Here is a 4,508-nt window from a genome sequence, read left to right as displayed (position 1 = left end):
GTTTGCTGCGCTTGCGAAATCCCTCCTCGTGGCTAATACTCCACGTTTCAAGCATTTGAATGGGCGGATACGGGAAAATTCCATTCCCGACAGCTCCAACGAATAGTGAAAGGCCCTGTAGAGCGGCGTGAATCGGAGTCATGGACGCTATACACTAGATTTAGATTGGAAAACTGCCGTTAATAATACTATGAGACATTAATAATGTGATCCGAAGGAAGGAATTCCTTCGAACCAAATGAACTAGATGTGTGGTTAGGGTTTGAATAGTCGATCATCCTTGTATCCTTTTTAGGTTAATAATATGGCAACATTCTTTGGTAATATCTTTCAAAATAATATTGGGACCTGGTTCTATCCTCTTCAAAATTGTGGTACGGATATTTGAGTCTAACGGGTGATTACAATACATGTACAAAGATAAGGCACTTAAATTCATCATCTGAGAGTGAATGCAACCGGAGGTTCTTGAATAGTTTATTGACAAATGAAGCATATGAAGCTAAATCATCTTACGGCCTCCTAAAAGTTGTGATACAGATAAATTGCAAGTTGAAGAAAAAAGTCTGAGTAGTAGTGTCAAAAGGATATTCGTGAGTTTATTTGGCAAGACAAGATTTGAATACTTTTTATGCTTGTCTTCTCCAAGTTTCTAAAGCAGAATTCTCGCCTTGAAAGAGTCATCAAGATGAGAAAAATTAACGTGGAAAATGTCTCTATATTGCTTAGACCACGGTTCATATGTGACACATGAATTAGCATCAATGTGGAACTCGCTCACTAGATTGCTCAGTGGTTCTGTAGTTTTGCCCTTTCATTCGGACAACTGTAACGGACTTCCCCGTGTTTAAGACCTTGAACAATCACTCTGATGATTTCCAGATCTGACGCTTGGAATTCGTGTTGCTGATGTTACAAGTTGATTTAAGATGGCCCGCTGAAATTAACATCCTGGAATTCCATTTGTCTTCGCGTGGGTCCGGAAAAAAGTAGCGTCGTCAGAGACTGTTATAAGTAAAGATGAATGGTGGCTAGCAGTGGAATCAAGGACGCGCGTTTTGTCCTGTTTGAACCCGTCAGTTGAATGCTTAGTCTTGTTACCTTTCGTTCCATTACTAACTCTGGTCCCCATGTTGAGGACATGTACGGTAAATCATGATCGATAATTTGTGAAGATAATAAAAATGCCATCAAGATAATAGACTAGTAAAGTATACGATATCTATAAGGCTGCTCTGAATATTGGATGAATGGTGGTCGTCATTGATTGTACAAGTGCGAAGGTCAAACACTGGACTAGTTCACCATCCTCCATCAGGCTGTGGAGACCGAAATGACATGTTTCTGTTTGATAAATTGATAGGACCGATATTCCTATGGACATTGGTTTTAGGGGAAGGTTGATGTTACAACTTGGGATGGGTTGTTGAGAGTTGGCTAAAATATATCTTGGTTATGTCAGAACATTATAGCTCAGGTATTCATACACCCCCTTTGCGTAGGCAACATATTTTCTATTATCCTTTGGTGAACATGGAAAGCTTTGTGTGTTTGAACCTCGCTCCTCAACTGTTCCGTGTGATGACCTGAACAAAAGCCTGCTGAAATCGCTAGTCCAGCTTCTTACATATATAAAATGGGCATTACCGGCATTTGGAACTCTGGAGACACCCCTATAGTGTCAACTTTTCACTCAGCACCTGTATTTCTTTAGGCATCGTATACACAACTCAAAGACATTGAATCTTATCGGGAAAGCCCCATACTAAGGTTGTGTTGCTGGGGACAAAACTTCTGCAGCTTATATAGTGACCATCTCAGTTGAGCTTTCCATAAACTAGACATGCATGGGTGGTTTAGCAGCCCAACGTAGGCGGCTATTAATCAAACGATAATCGATTGTTGGTACCCAACCATCTGAAAAACTTTCAGAGCTCTTTAATTTATTCCATGAAGGAATTATATTTCTTATCTCCCATCACTAAATGATGAAGTTTGTATACGTATTGCCAACTACAACCTGCCTTACTTTCTGCTCATGTTGGCGTAATCAAAATTCCGATCAGATGGCAATAGCCATTTCCTAACTTCGCAGCATGACAAGGGAATAAAAGTCAAAATCGTTTGAGCGGGAACAGTGTCATAAAATGGAAGTTAACCACTGTCTTTTGTTGAAAGAATAACTAAGATGTACTGTGCAATGTAGGGGAGGAGCGTGACCTTACTGATCAGCAAGCATGTTGGTGGGGAGATAACTTAAATAAACTGATGTCCGTAGGGCAGGACCTGTTGTAAAATTTCGGCTCCTTGTGGCCAAGTGGGATGTTACAAACCAATTGTATTGATGTTAATTTATCATGAAAAACACCTCTTTGAATCATGTTTGCAATTTTGAACTGGTTTCAATCCCTAACGAGTAATCCTAATAAAAGCAAAACTAGACAATTCGCTGCCCTAACTTGGAATCCGGAAGGGAAGCGGAAAAGAGGAAGGCAAAAGAACATATTACGTCGGGAAATGGAAGCACATATGAAAAGGATGAATAATAACTGGAAAGGAATGCCCAAGCCAGGTTCGGATGGAGAAGGCTTTTGTGCGGTTTATGCTCCTCAACAAGGAGTAACAGGCGTAAGGAAGTAAGATAATTCGCTAAAAACGAAGCCTGTTAATGACCCGATAAAAATAAAAATGATGTGAAATAGCTTCGACAAAAAGGTAGATAGCCATTTGTGTATCAGAATACTGTTTTCAGTACTATATTTCAAGATCACACATAATCCTATACTTCCAGCTTTTTTTCAACCACCACTATTTATACAGTTCTTCATTCATTCATACTGTAGCTGTAAATAATTCCCCAAAATCAATAGCTCATTAAGTGTTCGACATTGGATGCTGACCACGTTGTTTAAGTGGACTTGTTTAGCTGAAGGCTTTCGGTCATGCATCGGCACCAGATCACGTTTCAACACAGCGTGGGACACAGCTCCTACGTTTCATTAGCCAGCTCATAGTAAAGGTTCCTCGATATATTGGTGACGTATCAAATATATCTTTCCTACCTCTTCTCGTCTGACTTCTGATTTCTATCTGACTGGGAACGATCGAACATAGAAGGTGCTACTGGTATCCAGTTGTAAAACTAGAATATCCGTTGCATCATCAATACCATACTCACGCTCGTTTTCTTAACCTACCAGAATAGTACTGCCTAAAAAGTACTTTGATAAAAGAGAATAAGACTATGTAGTCATACCTTAACTATTTCATTAGAAATGATTCAACTTCGATTGTTATGAACAATGTCTGCTGTGCTTCACGTCCTTTCTTTTTCTTGACCTCCTTTTCAGCCCCTTAGAAATATGATATCGGAACTTGTTTTAAAATAGTAATGTATATGTATTACTTACTCAAGCCTAGTACCCCTGTTGTGAATGAGAACACAGGTGAGGACAACCAACCAACTATGTATTTAGCACAAATTACAACGTTACTTGGTAAAATACAAAAACCATGCTATGATACACTATTTGCAAAATGTTCTTCAATTGCCTCAGGCTTCATTGTTCCTGGATTTTCACACAAATTGCTTTTTATTTCTGTTCTTCTCTTCTTGATCTTCTCAATCTTCTGCTGTCAGATATTCTATTCCTTACTCACCATATATACTACTTATGTTGATATCAGTAGCTCACACCACACTCGTCCCCCCTTTTAATAAGCTGTTCTCGCAATCTTTCTGATCGGCGTACCATTGTCTCCTTTGGTGCTGTTCGCGACTCGTGCTCATGATGTTCTTGAAACCATCTCTGTAGTTGACTGGCATTTACACGCTTCTGCTTGTCTTCTCTCCGGATCGTGTAAACTGGGCCGCGTCTCTCCGTGATAATGTACGGTCCCTCCCATTTCGGGATCAGCTTTCCTGACCCTGGTCCTCCTTCAGTGTTAGCTCTCCGTTCTCTACACTTTACCAGGTCCCCCACTCTAAAAGGCTTCCACGCTCTTCTCTGCTGTTCCGCCTTCTTGATGTCTGATATTTGTTTCTTTTTCACGTTCTTTATTGCCTCCGTCCTCTCTTTCCTTAATCTTGTTGCTGTCCACTTCTGCTGCTGTGGCCACGTTTTACTATGCATTGGAAGTCGTGGCTGTCTACCATACATAAGTAGGAAAGGTGATTTCTTGGTTGTTCCTTGGATGGAGGCACGATGCGCCAGCAAAATTAGTGGTAACTCTTTCTCCCAATTCCCTCCTTTAGATGCTAACCATTCCTTTAATGTCCGGTTGTTTCTTTCCGTAAGCCCGTTCGTCTGAGGGTGATACGGTGTAGTTCGTATCCTCTTGATGCCGAACTGCTTTAAACGGGCCTTAAACTCGTCACTTTCAAAACAGGGACCCTGGTCGGTTAGTATCATCTTCGGTACTCCATGACCCGCTACAATGTGCCGGATTATTACTTCGGTCACTGTTTTCGCCCGCTGAGTCGGCAATCGGTACAGCGTCGACCCAAA

The sequence above is a fragment of the Schistosoma mansoni genome, chromosome 3 (genome assembly GCF_000237925.1).
Source record: "Schistosoma mansoni strain Puerto Rico chromosome 3, complete genome".
In the NCBI taxonomy this organism is placed as follows: Eukaryota; Metazoa; Platyhelminthes; class Trematoda; order Strigeidida; family Schistosomatidae; genus Schistosoma; species Schistosoma mansoni.
This window is presented reverse-complemented; position numbering follows the sequence as displayed.